This window comes from Macaca nemestrina, chromosome 12 (assembly GCF_043159975.1).
Source record: "Macaca nemestrina isolate mMacNem1 chromosome 12, mMacNem.hap1, whole genome shotgun sequence".
In the NCBI taxonomy this organism is placed as follows: domain Eukaryota; kingdom Metazoa; phylum Chordata; class Mammalia; order Primates; family Cercopithecidae; genus Macaca; species Macaca nemestrina.
Window position 1 is genome coordinate 24,619,814 of NC_092136.1, and position 23,635 is coordinate 24,643,448.

A 23,635-nucleotide genomic window follows, 5' to 3' on the forward strand; every position below is an offset into this window, starting at 1 on the left:
AAGCCCATTAGTTTGGTACTATCACTATCACAGTTTTATAGATGAGAAAACTGAGGCACAATGAGGTGGAGTAAAAAGGGATGACACTGTGACAGCGTGAGGTTCAAGTAATAGCAGGTATTATATGTCTGACACATAGAAGATGCTTTGTAAATGACTGTAATTAGCCAAGTAGACTAATGTATTTGAGAAATTGAACCAAATTGGACTCAAGTTTGTTACATGGTAATCTAGCACTTGTTGATGTGACCTAAACTCTGATTGGACCTTCATGGATGGAGCGCAGGTGCTGTCCTTGGTGCTGGTAATACGGGGCGAAGTAAACAAACCCCTGTCATCACAATGATTTCTTTCTGATAAAACAAATGATCTAATGACAGGTAATTGAATGAAGGAAGCTGAGTTGGACTGTTTCCAAATTATTTTCTGCAATGCACTGTATTCTGGAAACATTTGCTCAGAAAGATGGCACAGGAACAAGGCTCAGAAACCATCTTCATTTTGCTACATTTTCAGTGAGGACAAAGGAAACAAACTGGCTTCAAATCTCATCTTGAGCCCCTTTTCTCATAGAGTTCACTTTAAACTCTGGACTGTTACAGGTCCAAAGCTATATACAAAGTGTCTAGGTTCTGTTGAATTCCCAGGTCCCGAAAGTGCGCTTAAAACAGAGCGGGCAGTTAAATATTGTGTCTTGAATGAATAGATGAGTGAATGAATTCAGGTATTTTTCACTTTTTAAGCTATTCATCATTTATAGTAAGTTGATTTCTGAGAAAAAAATGAGTATTTAAAGATTAACTACTAACTTGTATATGTGCTAGGACTGATGGTTTTACAAAGAAGATATAATGATTTTAAAGTGTCTCTTAAGAATTATTTATAACAAACATTGAAGAGATAATTTTAGCCATTTTACTTGAGCACTAAAACCAGAGCATCTCTTTGAATTTCAGAAGTGTCATGGTGCCACCTTTTTTTAAAATTAAATCTCATTCAAAATTCATATCATAAACAACATTGTGAAAATACTAATGTTCAATATAAAAACATCATTTAGTATTACACCATAGCCAAGAAATCATGAGAAAATTATTCCATGTTCTTCCATCTAGTTTTTGTACATGGACGTATGTATCATCACAGAATAATTGTTATTTTAGAATTTCCTTTTTTCATTCACTATTATATCATAAACATTTCCATAACATTTTATAATTATATAATACTATTTTAATATCTGGATAATATTTTCTCTGCTTGTCCCAGCCCTGTGTGGTCACTCACCCACTCACCTTCAGTAGATCTCTGGAATGTTATCGATTCCAGATGGTGTCTAAAATCATGCATTTGCAAGACAGAACCATTACATTGTAGCATTTTCTAGTTTGAGAAGAGCTTGAAATTTGTGCAATTAAATAATTCCCTTCATATAAGGATGAAGACACAGACATCAAGGGAGCTGTGGGAACTTGAGCAGTGTTCTGAGAAGAATGGTAGAGTGTCAGATGAAAGTTATTCAGCTATGATCTGGACCAATCACTTCACTCCCTTGGGCCTTAGTGTAGTCAAGTCTGAATCAACTAGATCATATTTTTAGGAACGTCGCATTTATTTAAGAAGAGGCAGTAGGTGATTAAAACTAATGAGTGACATTTTCAAACATTTATACAACACAGAATCAAAATAAGTCATATAATGTGTTTATCATAATATTGGACACATAGTACGTGTTCAACACATAGGCTTGCTGCCATTGTTATTGTTATTGTTGTTGTTATTTGACAATGTCTCTACTTGGTGTAGTATAGGTATATTTTATAGCTGTTCCTCAATATATTATCAAGTACAGTGAATTATCCATAGGCTTTCCTCACCCTTTGCTTGGATCTTTTCTCTGTGACAGTACAGAATCATTGTGGTGCACTCATCCTAACGGAGAAAGGTCAGAGGGAGATTATGTTTCTTTTCCTGCCAGAATAACTGTTTATCAGGAGGAAAGGAACTGTCAGAACTGGAGGAAGACATGCGCTTGTTCATTCATCTTTGCCCCTTTCTGCCAATGCAGGATAACTACTGAAAGAACATTCTCAAATGATGCTTTTTAAATGACTTCAAGCAGTGGTGCTTCCAATTAGATTGATATTTGTCATAACTATTTTATTGGCTCTTGGTAGTCACAGAGTGAATTACTGCTATTACTCTCCAACATTGCAATGAATCAGTTCACAGAATAAATTACAAAGAAGAGCAGGCTGGGTGCAGTAGCTCACACTTGTAATTCCAGCACTTTGGGAGTCTAAGGCAGAAGGATCACTTAAACACAGGAGTTCAAGACAAGCCTGGGAAACGTGGGAGACCCTGGCTCTATAAACAAACAAACAAACAACAACAACAACAACAAAAAGCTGGGCATGGTGGCGTGTGCCTCTGTCCCAGCTACTCAGCAGGCTGAGGTGGGAGAATTGCCTGAACACAGGAGTTCGAGGCTTCAGTGAGCCACGATCACGCCACTTCACTCCAGCTGGGATGAGACTCCATCTCAGAAACAACAACAACCACCACCCTACACACACACACACACACACACACACACACACACACACACACGCACGCACAGGCACACACACTGAAGAAGACTGAATTATTGGAGACTGAATACTTTGCAACTGAAGAGTTATGCAATAAAGTGATGGTGTCTTAAGAGTATCCTAGTATTAGTTACTCTGTTTTATTTTAAATTTCAACTTTTATTATATTAGACATGGAGGTGTATGTGCAGATTTATTACAAGGGAATATTGTGTGATGCTGAGGTTTTCAGTATAGATTCCATCACCCAGCTAATTAGCATAGTACCTGATAGGTAGTTTTTCAACCCATATCTCCCACCCTCCCTCCCCGCTCTAGTAGTCGGCAGTGTCTGTTGTTAAAATATTTTTGTCTCTGTGCTCAATGTTTAGCTCACACTTATAAGTGAGAACATTTGGTATTTGGTTTTCTGTTCCTGGGTTAATTCACTTAGGATTATGGCCTCAAACTGCATCCATGCTGCTGCAAAGGACATGATTTTGTTCTATTTTTATGGTTGCATAATACTTCACATTTATATGTACCACATCTTCTTTGTCCAGTCTACCATTAGATATATATGTACCACATTTTCTTTATCCAATCTGCCATTGATGGAAACCTGGGTTGATTCCATGTCTTTGCTATTGCTAATAGCACATCTGCTGACAATGTTAGTTACTTTGTTTTTAATTCACAATTAGTCTTCCAGATGCTCCCCAAACTTTCTCAGTGAAGAGTGGTTGCCTTCTTGGAACTCTACTGTATGGACTCCAGATTATATAATTCTAATTTCAAATTAAAATTTGTTTTTGTGTTACAAAGCTGTCTAGGTTGGCATCCCAGTTTTACCATTACTGGCTTTGTGTCCTTATGCAAATTATTTAATCATCCTGTGACTGTTTTTATATTTTTAAATAGACAGGATTATAATTGCAGCTACACGGCATTGAGAATTAAATAAAATAATACATGATGTTATCAGTTAATGTAGTGTCTGATGTATAGTATGTGCTTGAAAGTGTTAGATACTGGTCGGGAGCGGTGGCTCACGCCTGTAATCCCAGCACTTCAGGAGGCCCAGGTGGGCGGATCAAGAGGTTAGGAGATCGAGACCATCGTGGCTAACATGGTGAAAGCCTGTCTCTACTAAAAACACAAAAATTAGCCAGACCTGGTGGCGGGAGTGCCTGTAGTCCCAGCTACTTGGGAGGCTGAGGCAGGAGAATGGCGTGAACCCAGGAGATGGAGGTTGCAGTGAACTGAGATCACGCCACTGTACTCCAGCCTGGGTGACAGAGCGAGACTCCATCTCAAAAAAAACACAAAAACAACAACAAAAAACCACAACAACAAAAAAGAAAGTGTTAGATACTATTGTTGCTATTATTAATTTTATTATTAGTATATGACATATTTCTCAGGCCCCATACATCTGGCAAATATAAATTATCTATTTTTAGATGTTAATAAAACTTATTATGGTGAAAAATAACCTATTTTACAATTCAAAAGACCCAACTTTAATATGGGGTCCACCACAAATTAATTACAATATCTGGAAATCATTGCAGCTCAGCTACATTGCAATACACATTTTTTCTCAGGACTGAGTTAGGGTTCAAACTATGCTTTATATATATAATTTGGCATTCTTTTTAGTAGTTTTAGTACTCTGGTCACATTTTTACTGATAGTCCCATTTTATTTACTCAGCTTCCTTTTAAGAGTGATTGAGATTATGTTATTACTGTAGTTTATAGCTGAGGACCTGAGATTCAGAATGAAGTTACATTACTAAACATGGTGAAAGAGGAACTAGAACCTAAATTTTCTTAAATCAAAAGAATAAACTCATTTATTCTGTGACTTTCTAGTTATCTGAAGGAGTAAACCATCCAATATAGTTTTCTGCTCCAATAGAATAACTTGGGAATACATTCTAAAAATATGCGTCATTAGGCAATTTCATTCTTGGATGAACATCATATAGTGTATGTATGCAAACCTTTATTGTATACTCTACTACACACCTAGGCTGTGTGGTAATGCTCATTGCTCCTAAGCTACAAACCTGTACAGCGTGTTATTGTACTGAAATATTATAGGAAATTATAACACAATGCTAAGTATTTGTGTATCTAAAAATACCTAAACACAGAAAGGATACAGTGAAAATATGATATTATAATCTTACGAGACCACTGTCATATAAGTGGTCTGTTGTTGACTGAAACATTCACGTGCAGTGTATGACTCTATTAAGCAGACATGGCTCTCTTTTGTCAGGACAGACACAGATGAAAACAATAATAAAGACACAAGATTTTCCTCTGCATCTCACAGTTGAGGAAGCTGTAAAGGGACTGAATTTTGAACCTAATACCATCAATAAATTATTTAGCAATCTACCTACAAAGACTTCATTTTTTTAATCAACAAAATATTATTTAAGCCACTACTACATACCTGTTTTGAATATATTTTGTTATTCAGGGAATCAAGGAGTACAGCAGTCAAAAAACTAATGGAAATCCCCACACTCATGGGGTTTTCTTGCTTAATGGGAGGAGAACAACAATTTTAAAGTCTGTTTGTCAAAGATGTTGTATGCTAGATGGTCATACGTGCTTTGAACCAAAATTAAGGAGGGAAAGAATAAGGTCAACGTGTAAGTCATGTGTTAGTCTTTTTGAATAAGAAAATGGTAGGATGTTGTTCTGACCTGAGACGAAATGGCAGGAAGAGAAAATTGGTAGTGGCAGAGAGCTCCGTTTAGGATATTCTAAATTTAAATAGCTTATTAGAACTCTAAATGTGTAGATCAAGTAGAGAGTTGGCTGGGCTAAACTATAAATCTATCAATTCCAGATGTATAAATGGTATTTACAGTCATAAACCTGGATTAGACCTTGACGGGAGTTAGTCTAATAGGAAATAAGAGATAGCAAAGAGATAAGCCATTTATTGTTACATTTAGAAGGAAACCACAGAGGAGACTAAGAAGGTTTGACCCATCACGGGAGGAAAACTTGAGAGAATGGTGCTCTGGAAGCCAAGTGGAAAAAAGAGTGTTTTAATTGGAAATAAATGTTACATTATTATAGCATAAACTATAGCAGTACTAACTAAGTCTAATTTACTCCAGGATAGAGTAAGGAGCAATCGAAAGTAATGTGTGAATGTCTATTATTTGCATAAGGCAAGTGGTGATTAAAGAAAGTAAACACACGAGTGCACACACACACGCACATGCAGATAAAGCATTTTCCCTGCCTTCAGAGTGCAAAGGCAGGGACATAGAATTAGGAACACTGGCTATAAATCTCATAAAATATGACAAACAAAGGTCTGTGGGATTACGGATGAAGTACAGATTAATTTTGATTGGCAACTTCAGGCAGAAAAGGTCATATTTGAGCTGGGTATTAAATAATGACTATGAGTTTGTGGATAAGAAATAGGAATATACAAAAGAATAATGACATTTGAAGTGAATAAGATAGAATGAAAAATGGTATAGAGGCATGAAAAGGCACAGTATGTTTAAATGAGAAATAAACTCATTTGACAAAAATAGACCCTGCAAAAGAAGCAGGGATAAACAGCACCAGATATGCCTTTTTTCCTTTGTTAAAAATCTTACTCAACAGTCCAATAGAAAGACAAATTTGATAAAGTGAGATTTTTCTCAGAACCAAATATTGTGATTAGCATCAATTTGCAGAAAGCCTTTTTTATTCTGGGAAAGCCTCAAGCATGACATATTATAAAATGAATATACACTTGGATAAACTGAACTGTAGAGAAATATAAATTATTCCATGTAGGTTATTCCATTAGGTCGGTTTTAATTTCAAATAACTTTGCTTGGGCTATTTTCTAACTTTCTTAAATGTAATGCCATGTTTTAATATTATGTCTTTTCTAGAAATGGTTCTCTTTACTGCGAGGCTGCCAGATCACCCAATGAGAGAGGGGCCAAATAAGCTGGAACATCATCTAATACACTGAATGTAAGTGAGTGCAACATTAATAGCTTTAAACAAAAGTAGAAAGAAATGTTGTTTCATATATGACTTATACTGCCTTGGAATAGTCCATGTTTGTGAATTAATATGGTCAATTGCTGGATACATGACATGGACTGCCTGGTGAGTGTGGGGTTGCTGCACACACCTGTGTCAGGGCTCCATTTCTCCTTGAAGCACACAAATTACAGTTTTGCCTGGAGTCGGTTTGTCTCTTGTAATTGCTCTGCTTCTAGTAAAACATGGAAAGCCTGCTTTCTAACTGCAGTTACATGTATTTTCACTTATTCTACTTTCTGACTCCTACTGAACTCATAATTTACCCTTCCTTTATCTTTCTCTATCAGCCTGGTCTATCAGACCCTACACTTAGCTTTATTTGCTGCCCGGGATCTAAAGTCAGTCACTGGGTTCTCTCCAGCCCTCTAGCTCTCTATGAAATCTATCCTCTGGCATATTTTTCTTGCCAGTTGACTGGCTAATATTTATTTGTATAATTGATTATTGGGTGTGCCTTTCACTAGACCAAATATTACGTGCAGGCAAGAATCATGTCTGCTTGCTCATACCTCTTAGATATTCAACACAACCATGCTGTCTGACCGCATCTAGTCCTGAACAGGATGTGACCACTTAAAATGTTCCAACTCTTTCAGCATTTTTCAAAATCTCTATTCTCCAGGAGCTCAAACCTTGCCCTGACTTCCTTAGTTTCAAATTAATTAGCCTCCTCGTTTAAAAAAACATGAGGCTATTTGATGTGAATATCACCGAATTTTTCTTCTTTAAATGTTAAAATATCTATTTATCTTCACCTATACTCTATTTTCCAAAATAATCACTCATATTAATTTTAATTATAACACTTTCATTCCTTTACCAATTTTACTGGATCAGCTATTTGTCTCTACATTTGCATTTCTCCATTTCCCTGGTTCCTTCCACGCAGACTAAAACCAAACATGTTTCTCTAATCCTAGAAACATATCGCCAACTAAAATCCAAACAAAACTATTCCCCATGATTTCACTCTTTTCCTATGTTTTTCCCCACATTAGCCCCTCTTTACCCATTCAAACTACTTGAAACAACTCTCAATATTCTTTGCCAATGCATGATAAATTCCACAGAAGAAGGATCTATTTTTGTTTCATTATGCAATGTATTTCCAGTATCTAACACAACATCTAAAATGGTAGGAGGTCAATAATTAAATAAATACATTTATTTCCCATCTCTCTTCCCACTCTACCTGAGTGTGAAAATTTTGCTCCAAGCACTGCTTAAATTACTCTCACCAAGATAACCAACTGTAATAACTCCCTCCTCTCTTACTCAATTTATAGCAATGCTTCAAATTCTCTTTTATATCCCATATCATAGTCTATCCTAAATATTTTAACTGTGTATATGTCTCATCACTTCTTCAGAGTCTCAGCCCCTAGAGGTCAGGACAATTAACTTGCTTATTTCTTTTGTTTCCCTAACTTTTAGCTAAGAACTTATTTTTCAACGTTTTACTAATGACTTTAGTTAATAGATTTAAGTACTGAAGGATTCTCTGACATTACTCTGACAACTTCAGCACTACCTTTGATAAAATGTTTTGTCCCTGAAATAAAAATATAAAAAATGGAATAGAATATCCTGTTATAAACCATTTCAAAATCATTAGAGGAAGAATTCTAAAACTTTTTACCAAATGAATCATGACATTCATATATAGGCTTCATAATTACATATAATCAATTAAAAATTAATTATAAGTATGCATATGTATGCTACACATACACCACACACACACACCCCCCTTTACCCTTGTCTACTTTAGTGCATTATGATCATATTTATGCATTAAATACCTGTACTATATATCAATTGGGTCTCTATGATAAACAAATATATGCATATGACCTTAGACATAAACCACACAAATAAGCCAAGTGAAATATAACCCCCTATAAATTAACATTCTCACAAAAGAGGCAACATAAAATCTTGAGTTAAATCATTAAGACTCTGCTTATTATATATACATAAGCAATAAGAACACATGCATCCTCACATGTCTAAAAAAGTGGTTGTAACTATATAGATGAATAGCCATTGATTAAATTATTTCTAAGAAAATGAAAGCCTTTTCTACTGTCTTTAAATTCCCAGTAAATGCACACAATAGAAGGAAGAAAACCCTAAGCAGCTGTTTTAGGAGTTTGAACAGAGATTTAATAATTATTCCACATTTCCCTTCCCTCTGTCTTCATTTTCTGCAAACCCAAAATTGGGTTCTTGTTTGTTTGCTGTTTGATTCTTTTCTTCCACTAACTCATATGGATCAGCAGATCGACTTGAGTGTATTTGCTCCAGGTCTGATATTCTAAAACTCCTTTGGGACACTGTTTCTTGTAATTACCTATAGCTGCATTTACTAAAACCCACGGATTAAAGTTTTCCTACCACGCACCTTGCTCAGGCCTTTGGGAGATCTTACAGTCCCTGAAAGGGATCAGGAAAATCCAAACTGATTGGTGGCTTGAGGGCCAAATAATTTATTGTTTAATTAACTTTTCTGTTTTTCTATTAGTTGTGATTTCATATAAACATAATAATTTAAGAAATGTTTGGGGGATTTAATTTGTTTTCTCCCCAGTAAAAAGTCTTAAATTTAACCCGTTTTCAGACTTGCATGTAAATGCTATTGCTTGTATGATGTTCACTCATCTGGATCACTGTTTATCATAGGGGCATTTGTAAAATCAAAATAATTCACAAAGTAATAATATTTTAAAAATCTAGACACAGTAACAATTCAGGGAGAGCCATAAAGGTTTATAGAGAATCACTTTAAGATGGGAGCTCTCTCAGTCTCTAATTTGGTAAGTTGGATGATTATGTGGTTTATGGTCTTTGCCTTCTCTGTAAATATTTGGCATATACATTGGGTCAAGCCTGGAAACGATGTCTGCATGTGATGTATCAGAGACACTAATTCAGAAGGACCCCAAATTCTATTATATTAATTCTATTTAGTTGTTCAGCTAGCTCTCTTTTGTTTGCCTTTTCATGCTGTCCTCTTTCCTGTAAGTTGACCTGTAAAGACTAGAACAACAGGCTCCAGTCCCCACGTTGGCCATTGGGAAGCCCCAGCAGCAGACAATAAGAAAGAAAAAGTGAAATCTGGGTCTCTACTCTCCAGGTTTCTTTGTGTGTTCATCTCAGACTGGCTGGATTCCTCAGTCAAAGATTTGGTATTTTTCTTGGCTACCTTCTAGCCATGAAACATGCAGACACTGCTTACTTGAACAGTTTCCTCCCCTGCTACCTTCCAGACTAGAAGTAGTAACAACTCTTTTTCTCTTATTAGCCCCGGGTCCTGCATTCTCATTTATGGTTCCCTAAACCCTGGTTATATCTTTGTAAGAAACCTTCACTGAATTATCTTAATTTGAGTGTGCCAGCTATTTCCTACCAGAAATCTGATTGATAGAATTATCATTGCTGTTCCTAAATTAGCTTCATATTGATTATAATTTTGCAAAATTATGGCTAGTAGAGCTGAATGTTAAATTAAATGTAACTATTTAGGATAATAGACATGAATTACATGTCAATAGGGAAAAGGTCTTGGAAAAATAAGAAAAAATATTACATTCGTAACATTTGCTCTTTTCTTTCATGTGTTTACTTTGGACACTAAATTACATTTAAGAATTGAATAACTAGAAGGTAGTGCTATTTCTGGTGAACTTTCCCTTTTTTCTATGGATGTATAGCACTGAAGTTACAATGAATTCATCAGGACATCCAAACTACATTTTTCCCCATTTAATTTTTTATGTTTAAAAATGTTAGAGGTTAGTTGACCGATATAGCCAATAGTTGCACTATTTTGTTTTTATTTATTTATTTTTATTTGTATACATTTAAGGGGTACAATGGAATTTTGTTACATGAATATATTGCATAGTAGTGAGGGCTGGTCTTTAAATGGATGTAGCACCTGAGTAAGTTAAACTCTTTTAGACCTTGATAAACTTTTAAAGAAGTATGGGACTAATGTGGCATGAATGGCCATATTTGCCAAAAAGGAAGACTGGTTGTATTGGTATTGTTGGCATCCAATACATCAAATAATTATTTTAATAATTTGCTTTAAGTTTTGCAACTTTAAAGAGGAAGTGTCTAATATCAATATAATTGGACTTCTTCCATCTGTGAAGAATTCAAAAGAGAAACATGTTTTCTTATTTAATTATACAAACTAGCCTCTGAACACTTTTTAATATTGGTATTAGAGGAAAGAGGCAGTTCTTGATATTAAATTTAACCTTGTAGAATGGTACACAATTATGTACCAAAATGTTTCCACAGCATTTTAGTGTTTTAAATTTGCTTGTTGATTTGAATTTATAAAGTAAATTACAGACTTATGAAGTATTTGGGGAATTAAGAAAAAAAGTATAACCCTAGTATAGAACAATTATAATTTTAGTTACCACAATTTTCTTATATAATTTTAATTCACATATAATATTTTTATTCATAGGTCAAATATTTTTCCAAATTTCTACATAGTTTTATAATCAAAATTATTAAATGATTTTAGTAATTTAATAATTAAATATAGCATTTGTACAGAATGTCAAAGTAAACATGCAATTTAGTGAAACTATGACTGGACATTGGCATTCTTAAATACCTTTAAGAAGTCTGCTGGCCACAGAGTAAATATTCAATAAATGTTAGCTATTATTACTTAATGAAAGAGATAATAGAGTTTTAAAAGTGTAGATTACTTCCATTATTGACATTTTAAAATACGTAACTACTCCCATATTGTGAATTAGCAACTTTCACCAATTCTAAGATGCATAATTATTTTTTCAAAACTTTCCAACTCCATCTCATGATGTGCCTCAATTAAATGCAATAATGTTTAATTTTCAATATGTTTTTATTTTATGTGATACATTAAAAAACCAGGAAGTCCATGACATCTTAATATTTATTTTATAAGATTAGGTTGTCAGACACAGGAAACAGTGTGTGTGTGTGTGTGTGTGTGTGTGTGTGTGTGTGCATGCACATATGGCAAGGGATTCTGAAAAAAAGGTTACGTTAGACCATACTACTTTCATATCATCATCTGGAAGTCCTTCCTATTTTTCACCATGAAAATTGCTACACAACACCATAAGAGTTAGATAGTGAAACAATAACAAAGCAGTTAATTTCACTACTTGAGTTATAGGATTTTTAAAAAAACAATATATTTGTAACTAATATTTCCCTTTTAAACTTCTAAATAATGTTTTAGGTTATATATGTTATGGATCCACTTAAAAAAAACTTTACATTGATTCCTTAGGAAAAATTACTAAAAGCAAGTGAAAAATGTTTTCCCCCTTCTGACACAACATCTTTGTAAAAATGAATACGTGGTAGTCTGATACACATACCTCTCCCCAGTAATTCAGCAGAAACTAGGCTCTGTGTGAAACACGTAAGTGAACTATAGTATGTCAAATGCATGCCTTGAAGTACTTCCTACTTATAGGCAAAAACACAATTTAGTTGTAATAATAGAAATTATATTTTAATCAATATACCCTTTGCTATTAATCCATTTTTAACTGCCTGAAGAGGCTTTAATAACATGTTAGGAAAATCACCCATCTAAAGAGTAACTCCGAAGAGAAAAGGGCTAGAATCTTTTCGTTTCCAATTTATTATGTACAAAATTGACTTATATAATTTACACATTTGTTTTTCCTAGAAAAAATAGCTATTCTTTATGTACTCAAGGTGTCTTTCTTGGCAACTCAAAAAGAATCTGTAGGTTTTATTGGCAGTACAAACTTTATAAAAATTAATAAATACATATTTTATTATCTTTAGTAAGGACTAGATGTTTGATAATATTCTTTTTTTTTTTTCTCTATTGCTCAGGCTAGAGTCCAATGGCACAATCTTGGCTCATTGCAACCTCAGCCTCTCGGGTTCAAGCAATTTTTCTGCTTCAGCCTCCTAGGTAGCTGAGATTACAGGTGCGCACCACCACGCCCGGCTAATTTTTGTATGTTTGGTAGAGATGGGGTTTCACCACGTTGGCCAGGCTGGTCTCAAACTCCTGACCTCATGATCCGCCCTCTTCAGCCTCCCAAAGTGCTGGGATTACAGGCGTGAGGCACCGTGCTGACTGATAATATTCTTTAATTATCAGCGCCTGCTGTATTACAGACACAATCTAGATTTTACCTTTACTCAAATTTGCTTATTTTATTGATTAGCTTTATGTTTTACAGTAACATACCCATTTTGGAAATATCAGGAAATAAATATAAGTCCCTTAATGATCTGAACACTCATGATCCTCCCCTGACAAACATAGCCATCCTTAACACTGATGCACACATATTTACATAGTTTGTGCACGTATCTGAAGTTTTTATTTAACGTTTTATTGAAAATATTTTTCTTGTTAAATATGTGTAACTTTTTTTAACTTTTAAGGTTTGCATGGTATTTCTGTGTAGACTTCTATCTTGATGTATTTAATGAACAGTATTAAAAGAACTATGGAACTTAAAGTATAATTTTTTTAAAAGTATACTATAACCAAATTTACATGGTTAAAAACAGTGGTTTTTACGACATGCTCAAAGATATTCTGATAAAGTGACAAACCTGCTAGAGACAATCTCTTCTTCATATTTAAAAAACTAAAGGAAACAGCAGATACACATTTGAGTCAAGATTCATGTGAAATAGATTTTTAAAGATGTGTGCCATCCTAAAAGAGGGCTGCTAAAAAAGGGCATGATGAATCTAGTAGACACCTGGCAAATAAGGGAATTGGCAAGGCTGATTTAGAGAGTTCCGGGAAACTCTCCCCCAAATAGGAAATAGGTCAAATTGTTTATTTTAAAAATTTACAAATTTGATTTCATATATATATATTTATATATATATATTTGCAGGCATCACACTCTCTCTTTAAATGCAAAACACACACACACAGGTGCGCACACACACATGCACACACATATCCCATATACTAGCATTATTTTAAATTTTGGAATACTATGTAGTTAGCCTTAACACAGACATCCTCACAACTAAAAGACATCCTCCAACTAAAAGGCTGTGTCCTAGATCTCATTTCTCCTTACACAAAGGCTCACTGGGAATTCTTAGTGAAAGACAAAGCTTTTCAAAGGGCTCCTGATCGACCAATCATATAGATTAATATGATCTTTGTCTATTCAACATACTGATATTGAGTTTTTTCTGTGAGCATGATATTGTTCTAGGCATGTGAAATTCCAAGCAGGCATAATACCTTGTTGCTATGCTCAATAAACAGTTTTGATAGGCAAAGAACGTCAAACCCACACTGTTTTTTGTTATTGCAATGATATTGAATAATGCAAATACTGAACATCTACTTTGTGTGTAACTGTGATGACAGGGCTTGCTTATGTTATTCAAGCCTACTGTATTTCACAATACCAAGGGGGACACTATTTATCTTATATATATTATGTAAATGGTGGCCTCTTGAATTACAGAATGCTGTGGTTCTCCTTTATTTTGTTAAATAACTAAAAAAATCACATTAAGTAGTTTTATTATCTCTTTTTCTAAAGGGAGAACAGTAAGCCTCACTAACTTTATAATCACATAGTCACTAAACGGTGGAACTGGGTTGGGACTTGGATCTGGATGATGCTAAAGCCTCAGTCATTTCATTTCTCCATTATGTCTGTTGTTATAATATTATCAAAATGGCACACAACTCATAATTTAAGTGCCCCTAGGTTCTTTTATAAGTGGAAATCGTACATTGGAGGCCATTTATATCATTTATCTTTGGAGAAAAATAATGTCCTGCAAATGCTCTCAGTTCTTGGTATATGCAGAAGCTGAAGGTCCTGCCCCTTTTAGGGATGAGCATTCACAATTTGAAAAGCTCTGTAAAATGTTCTATTAACCTTCTTATGAGAAGTTACCCAGGAAATCTCTTAGTGATATACGATCCGAGTCACAAATGCATATGTCTACCCTTTTCCTAGCCACATTATGGAGAGAAGGAAAAAACTGACTGGATTAGAGCCACTCCAAAACTTTGGAACTTGCAAATGAAAATTTAACCTCCTATTGAATTTAAGACATATGTAAGTTAGATAAATATTATTGAAGTAAACTCATTAACACGCCTGGGAAACATCTCAAAGCCATGTACCATGATGAGTCACTAGGTTTGTGATTATATATGTATAAATTTTTACTATATAAGTGTATGAAATAAACCATGATTATAGGTCAAGAAAATATTGGAAAATACTATATTACATTTAGTTTTCTTCTAAGAAATAGCTTAATTGAATTTTGTCTGTTGTAATTGCATAAATTCATATAACATTAATGATATACATATTTCATGTTCTTTTTAAAACAAAACTTGTAAATCTATGAATATAAACCTCAACCAGTTTTTCTACCCTCCCTCTAAGACCAATTAAGTGTCTCAATAGTCATTGTGTCTTACGAGACATTTTTAAACTTTCTGAATTTTTAATGAACATGGCTTACTAAAACATAGACTTGCCCTTTCATTGAAAGCCTATTTGCTTTTTGAGACCACAACATCAAATGATATTAAAGCTACATTTTTTTAATTGCTGCGTTGCATATGTGTTAGCTGTATTTCCATAGCCAGATTATAATTTCTTAAAGAATAGCTCTGAGTTTTTTTTCCTCTATGTGTCCGTTGATAGAAATCTTCCTATTTCATAATCCTTTCCTTTTTTGTCTTGGGTAATTTGTTGAATAAAATAGATGCTCAATATATATATTGCTGAATTGAATCATGTTTATCTTTCCATCTCCTGTAACACGCATGGCAGTCCAGATCTCACAGAAGGTACACAATACGTTTTTTATTGATTAATGATGGATACATCCTAAGACTATGCATGAGACTCTTTTCCTTAGTAGAATTGCATTAATATTCCTATCAGATTGTATAGAGACCAACAAGTTTTAAAAACAGGTCTTATTTTGATCCTTAATATTGTGTGACTGAAAGATAATATGATTCCTAAATTTTAAAGTAGAATTATAAAGAGAAGACATGAAGGAAATAATAGGGAATGTATAAAAAATTTCTATGTTCCATTAAAATAAGTGATTTTCAGTTGTCTATTCTGTCTTCTTATCTTAATCACAGAAACCAGGTAGAGTGAAAAAAAAAATGTTTTCTAAGACGCTAAAAAAGTGGCTTGTCATTTAAGCATTGCCTTTCAATACCTTTGTGAACTTAGGCAAAGCATTAACCTTTTTGAGTTTCAGTTGTCTGCTTTAAAAATAGTATAATAATTGTGTATGTGATGCAATATGGTGCTGAGAATTAAATAAACTGCCCTTTGTAAAAGAACTGAAAAGAGAATTCACAAAGGCAGAAGGTCAAAAGATCTGAGTCATGGCTTTCCTCCCACTCTGCTATAGTTACATAATATACATAATATAACTGATCAAGAGAGGATAATAACTCATTGAAAATTGATGTGTAGGACTGGTCTATATGCTTCATTATGGGAAAAAAATGTTGTTCTCTGTATGAAATTATCTGTGAATATACCACCCTAAAGGTATACACTATCATTAGAAAATTTTCATTGTGTTAGATACTGATCTGCTGTGTTTATTTATTGCTTGTTTTTGCTTATTTCTTTGCTGGCTAATAGCCTTCTGATGTCAATGTTTTTCATTCTTTTCAATGTATTCTATATAATTATTATATAACATTTTTGAATATTGACTTCAAATATTGTCTGTTGAAATCTATACTAGGGCAAATTTAGTCAAAGCAAGCTACAATTTATCAACTTGATAGTTAAAATCACAATGTAAAGTTTTTAAAGAATAGAATCTTACATAAAAGATTGATTTGAAAGGAGATGATAAATAGCTGACCCAGAGAAGATAAAATTCCTCATGTAAGCAGGCACAAAAGCAAGATAATTATTTCCAACCCCTACCCTCAAAGCTTCAATGGGGATGTTACAGGACCATCCGTGTTAAATGTCTGTCACATAAAGAAAATAACACCTACAAAGCCTTAGTTTTTCGTTATGTTATTTCATTTTGCATTAACTGTTCACATAGTAATGATGTCAGGAGCAAAATTGCACTTTGTTCTGCCTATCTCACCTCCTATTTGTATACTCCCTAAATGGCATAGGTAATGCGTGCAAAATACCCAGCCCAGTGCTTTGCTAGAAGTTCAATAAATGTTTGTTGAATTGGATTAGCACATTAACATGTAAACTCTCAGATTGCAGAGTTTACAGCCTGCAAATCTTATTTTAAAATCTAGGTTTATGCAAATTTGCACATTATTTAGAAAATGAATAAATTACACTCATCAATGTCTAATTTATATGCACTTCCACATACTCATTTGAATAGTTTGAAGTATTACCACTGACCAACAAGTTGGATAGGGCAAGAGAACTTCTTCATTTTGGGATTGACAATTTTTTAGAAGATCACCTAAATGTTTGTTTATTTACCACGTAATATTTTTTCCAAATGAACTTTCTTTGGAGGTTTTTGATTTATTTTTCATTTACCACTTTTTGAGTTCTGTTTTGTTTCTTTCGTTTATTTTTATTTTTGGTTCTAATGTATTTCGTTTTTGACGGACAGTTCTTGAATGCTTCTCCAGCAAATAAAGCTTATCATGCCTTGTTAGTAAATGATGAAAGTGACTTAAGCAGTTAAAAGGTTGACTTTTTTGCTTAACTAGTATTTTATTGAGCAGTGGTTTTTCATTCAAGAAAGAGAGTATGCTTTTTTTTTTTTTTTTGGCTTGTGGCATTATGTCTACATGTACTTTTTCTTTTGAGCTGATATAAATTTATGATAGGTGTTGGCCTCTTTCGTTTTCAATTTAAATAGAAGTGAAACTGGCTTCTTCACAATTTATTTTATCTTCCTATTCTTTTACTCAGGTATGTATATTTTACAAACCTTTATATAAAGTACTAGAGAGAAACATCCAACAAAGTATGTATTCAACTGTAGTGAAATATCCAATGTGAAAAAAAAAATTGCCTTGCTTTTTATGATGCAGTGCCCTTAAACTGAAGTTGTGTGTCTGATTAGACAACAATAATACTTATGTTTCATATTTCAATGGATCTAATTTCGCCTTTATGTACTCAAGTAAATACAGAAACTTCAAGTGCACGATATTGGAATTATTTTAGAAGATGATAGTTTGCAAGATCTTTTTGACAGGGTTTCCAAAGAAACAACAACAACAAAAAAAAGGTGATAAATTCTAATTTTAAAATAAGTTACACTTTTAAGTGACTTAGAGAAGCCACACTGAGATTTAAGAATTTTAAAATTTTTGAGAAAATATTGCAGCTCTGTTGCCAATCAGAGAAGACATTGAATAATGCGTTTTTGCTGAGAATAAAGAATGAAACTCAGTATACAACAAACAAGCTGTAGAGAGGAAGAGTTGTATTTTAAAGGCTACATAGTTTCAAGGTGTTCAATTGATGAAAACTTTGTCTTGTCAGCAAGCTTCTTTCACTGTTTCTATAATCACAATGCAGTTTTTATACTCTGCAATTATCTTTAATTGTGAGGATACGCAACCTCTTATTAAACTAAAAGAAAGATAGTAGCTGTGCATATTAAAGAACCTGTGAACTCCAATAGCCTGTTTTGATTTCTAAATGATTTTGACACTCTCTTGAATAATGATTGCCCCATTATATTCCTTGCATGTGCTGAGTTTCTTAAAGGAAAAATGCTGGCAGCATCCTCTTAATAACTTTCCTCACTGAAGTATGGTTAGCAAGAGACTCCATCTGAAGATGGTCAGCTCCTATGTGTCCAGCTACAGGGAAAAGTTACTCAGCACTACATGGGCTAGCTATTTTAGCTGAAAAAAAAAAGGAAGAAATTCTACAACATCTCAGCCTCTGTCAATGGCTATAGTTTCAGCCAAAGATGTTGAACTATCTGATAGAAGACTGTTTAAATCTGAATGAATAACAAGCTAGTAGGGTAGAAGTAACTGATATATTTGCATATCTCTATATTTGCTGGACTGAAAACAAACCCTCTCCCTCCTGACAGTGCACACACATACACCCTATATATAACCCCATGCATTAAAATAAATCACTCCTTTAGGATTGCTATACAATATATGTAACACTCTTTAGCCTGTATTTTATTCTGCCTTGTATAATTATAACCTATTAACATGGCTGATAGATTGTAAGCTCTTTGAGATCAAGTATTAGTGCTTTTTACATTTTATCTTTTCTTTTTATGTGTAAATGTATGTATAGAACACACATAAATACATAAAAATATTCATACATACATATAGAAATTAAGCAGAATACATACATGTGAATTTCTTTTAAATACACACACACACACACACACACACACACACACACACATACACAGAAACATACTCAGAAATATTGGAGGTTCAATTCCAGACCACCACAATAAAGGGAGTATCAAAATAAAGCAAGTCATAGATTTTTTTTTGGTTTCCCAGTGCATATAAAAGTCCTGCTTACACTATACTTACACTATACTGTAGTTTTGTTTGTTTGTTTGTTTTGAGATGGAGTCTCTCTCTGTCACCCAGGCTGGAGTGCAGTGGTACAATCTCAGCTCACTGCAACCTCTGCCTCCCAAATTCAAGCAATTCTCCCACCTCAGCCTCCTAACTAGCTGGGATTACAGGTGGGTGCCACCACACCCAACTAATTTTTGTATTTTTAGTAGAGACAGGATTTCACCATGTTGGTCAGGCTGGTCTTGAACTCCTGACCTCAGGTGATTCACCCGCCGTGGCCTCCCAAAGTTCAGGGAGCACAGGTGTGAGCCACTGCTCCCAGCCTATACTATAGTTTTTAAGTATGCGATGGTATTGTGAATCAGAAACAAAGTACCTACCTTAATTAAAAAGACTTTATTACTAAAATGATTGTAAGCTTTTAGCAAGTCTTAATCTTGTTGCTGGTGGAGGGTTTTGCCTCTATGTTGATGGTTGCTGACTGACCAGGGTGGTAGGTCCTGAAGGTTGGAGTGGCTGTGGCCATTTCTGGAAATAAGACAACAGTGAAATTTGTCACTGGGTTGAGTCTTACTTTCACAAACATTTCTCTGTAGAATGCAGTGCTGTTTGATACCTTTTTACCTACAGTAGAACTTCTTGCAAAATTGGACTCAATCTTCTTAAACTCTGTGGCTACTTTATCAATTAAGTTCATGTAATATTCTAAATCCTTTATTGTCATTTGGACAATAGGTACAGCATCTTTGCCAGGAGTAGATTCTATCTCAAGAAACCACTTTTCTTGGAAATGTGCAGACAGCTCTTGGAGAAAGTGGCCAGGAATGAGGTCCTGCTCAGGCCACTGCCCCAACCTGGGAAACAGGAACAATCTGCCCTGTGCCTGGTGCTGTGCTTGCCTTGGGGAAATCAGAAGGTTGGGATTTGTCCTTGCCTTGCTTTCAAGGCATGTGTAGCCTGTGTAATATTTTAGCAGCAGTGGAAAGCAGAGCATATGGAACCTGTAGTTTCTGCCTGTTAGTTTTTCCTTGTTGCTTCAATCCCTGGGGTACGAGGGGTTTTCTTGTGCTCAGAAGAAACCATTTGAAAACTCAGCAACAGAGTTTGTCCACATGACCCTTTTCAGGATGCCTTGAAGATGGTACTTTTTGTTTTCTCCTGCCTTCTATTTGTGAGCCCTGAGATTCTTCTCCCAGCTCAAGGGGATATTCTGGAATAAGGCTAGGGGACTTAGACACGTGAAACTGGGAATGAAGAGAAGAGCTATTTCTCTTTTTATTTTGTCTAGAAGAGCTTTTAAAGAATGCATGCTTTTCCTGGTTGGAATTAAGTAGGAAATGAGGCTACACTTCATCAGATATGGTACAATCAAGTTTGGGGTTTTCCCACCAAAACATTCAAATCCTCCCCGCCTATTCCACCCCTTTTAATTGGTGCCTGCTGGAGAGGATGTCTATATATACACTCCTGTACAACTTCAGACTTGGGCTCTTTTCTCTCTCTCCCAAGATGAGTCTCATCAGACTGAGTGGTTGGGGGTGGGCGCGTGCACGTGCGCACAAATGTGCTTAGCTTGGTTGTATTTTTTGACAAGAGGGGCCTGCAGCTTTCCTCTTGGGACTGGTTTATCATGTCTCACTTTCTAGCTTCATCCTTTGAACATTGACTTTTAAGTCCGATACAGGTAGGGGCTTGATGAAAGTGTATTCCGTGCTCCCCTCTGCTACCTAAAATCAAGACATAAAGAAGGCTTTGCCCAGCATAGGACTTTAGTTTGGGAAGGATCTAGATGGAGAGAGAGAGAACATAAATCTAAACAAGAAGGGGAGATCTTAGCAAAAGGAGAATGGTGCCTAACCTGCAAGCCAGTGACCTGCCTTTGGAGGGTGAATGGGCGGTGGTGGGTCTAAGCTACAGTCATGAACTTTTGTGTCTGCTGATTCTCACCAACTCGTCACTCCCCCACAATTATAATGGGGACCAATGTTTTGAACTTTGCATATTTGTTTGTGGGTGGATTTCCCCCTCATCTCATTCTATCCTAAGATCATGGGCAAAGCTCTTTATTTTGGGAAAGAAGAAAAACTGTTGGAACCACAAAAAATTATATTTTCTTTTATAACACTTGAAATTTGAAAAAAAAATATTTTGCTAGCAGATGTGCTATTTATTTATTTTCTATGTATATGGGAGTCTAAAAAAATCGAAAGGTGTATAGATTGGATCTAGTCATTAATTCTTTGGGAGCCTTCTATGTGTGACTTATGACTTCTCTGTTTTCTGTGTATCTCTCTGAATTAATTACCTGGAAAGAAGCTATGGTAGCTTTCAAATAGGAGATGATTTTCAGAAATTTGTATATTTCACAATTGCCAGCCCCGTAAAATACCTGGTTGAAATACAAAAACAAAAACAGAAAGAAACCACTTTCTTTGATCATCCCTCAGAAGCAACTCTTCATTGGATGAAATTTGATTTTGACATTGCAGCAATTCAGTCCAATCTTCAGGCTCCACTTCCAGTTCTAGTTCTCTTGGTACTTCTGTCATTTTTGCAGTTACTTCTGCCACTGGTATTTTATTAAATATATATTTTTTAAATTTTAAATGTTGGTAGGTATTTTGTATATATATACGAAGTACACGAGGTGTTTTGATACAGGCATGCAATGCATGGTAATCACATCATGGAGAAAAGCTTTTATCCTTTATCTTACAAACAGTGTAATTATACTGTTAATTATTTTAAAGTATACAACTAAAGTATTATTGATTACAGTTACCCTTTTGTAACTGTAGGTCTTAATCATTCTTTCTATTTTTTGTAACTACTAGTCATGCCACTGAAGTCTTGAACCCCTCAAAGTCATCCAGAAGGTTTGAAATCATCTTCTTACAAACTGTAATTAATGTTGATAGTTTGACCCCCTCCTATGAATCACTGTTGTTCTTCATGGCATCTAGAATGGTAAATCCTTTTCAGAAGGTTTTAAAATTATTTTGCTTACATCCACCCGAGAAATCATCATCTATGTCACCTGGAGCCTTACAAAATGTATTTCTTAATTAACAAGACTTGAAAATCAAAACTATTCCATCATCTGTGGGTTGCAGAATGGATGTTGTGTTAGCAGGTCTGCAAACAACGTTAATCTACTTGTGCATCTCCACCAGAGCTGCTGGGTGAATAGGAGCATTTTCAATCAGCAGTAACGTTTTTAAATGAATTATTTTTTTTCCTTAGCAGTAGGTCTCAACATTGGGCTTAAAAACTGTACTGTAAACAGATGTGCTGCTATCCAGCCTTTGTTATTCCATTTAAAGAGCACAAGCAAAGTAGATTTAGCATCATTCTTATTGGCCCTGAGGTTTTCAGAATGGTAAATGGGCATTGGCATCAATATAGAGTCACCAGCTACATTAGCCCTATAACAAGAGAGTCAGTCTGTCTTCCGAACCTTCAAAGCCAGACATTGACTTCTCTCTAACTATGAAAGTCCTAGATGGTGTCTTCTTCCAACATAAAGCTGTTTCATCTACATTGAAAATCTGTTGTTTGATGTAGCTACCTTCATTAATGATCTTAACTAGATCTTCCAGGTAACCTGCTGCAGTTTCTACTTGAGCGCTTGCTATTTCACCTTGTACTTTTATGTTTTAAAGATAGTTTGTTTTCTCAACCTCCCTGAACCAAACTCTGATAGCTTTAAACTTTTCTTCTGCAGGCTCCTCACCTCTCTCAGGCTTCATAGAATTAAAGATAGTTAGGGCCTAGTTATGGGTTAGGCTTTACTTAAAGGAATGTTTGGCTGTTTTGATATATTCAGACCTCTGAAACTTTCTCCATATCAGCAGTCAGGCTGTTTCATTTTATTACCATTACTGGTCACTGGAGGAGCACTTTTAATTCCCTTCAAAAACTTTTCCTCTGCCTTCACAACTTTGTTTAATATTTGGCACAAGAGGTCTAGCTTTGGGCCTATCTGACTGGCTTTTGATATGCCTTCCTATTTAAACTTGATCATTTCCAGCTTTTGATTTTAAATTGAGTGTAGGGTGACTCTTCCTTTAACTGGAACACTTAGAAGCTATTGTAAGACCATTAATTGATCTAATTTCAATATTGTTGCATCTCGGGAAATGAGGGATGCCTCAGAAGAGGAGGACAGGTGGGAGAACAGCCCATCATTGAAGCTGTCAGACACATACAACATTTATGAATTAAGTTTACTATCTTATATGGTGTGTTCACGGTGCCCCAAAACAATAACAACAGTAACATCAAATATCACTGATCACAGAGCACCATAACAGAGATGATAATAATAATGAAAACATTTCAAATATTGTGAGAATTACAAAAATGTGACACAAAGACATGCTGTTGGAAAAACCCCGCCAATAGAATTG

The 23,635-nt window shown here is 34.9% G+C and overlaps 1 protein-coding gene across 15 annotated transcripts in view; it reads left to right on the forward strand.

The window, feature by feature from the left end:
- Positions 1 to 23,635, forward strand: part of LOC105471588 (leucine rich repeat containing 4C) — a 1,332,829-nt gene that overhangs the window by 514,578 nt on the left and 794,616 nt on the right. For all 15 annotated transcript variants that reach the window (XR_011610659.1, XM_071074846.1, XM_071074847.1 and 12 more), the window contains one exon: positions 6,502 to 6,586. The gene's annotated coding sequence lies outside the window, so the exon portion shown is untranslated. The remainder of the gene's footprint in view (positions 1 to 6,501; positions 6,587 to 23,635) is intronic.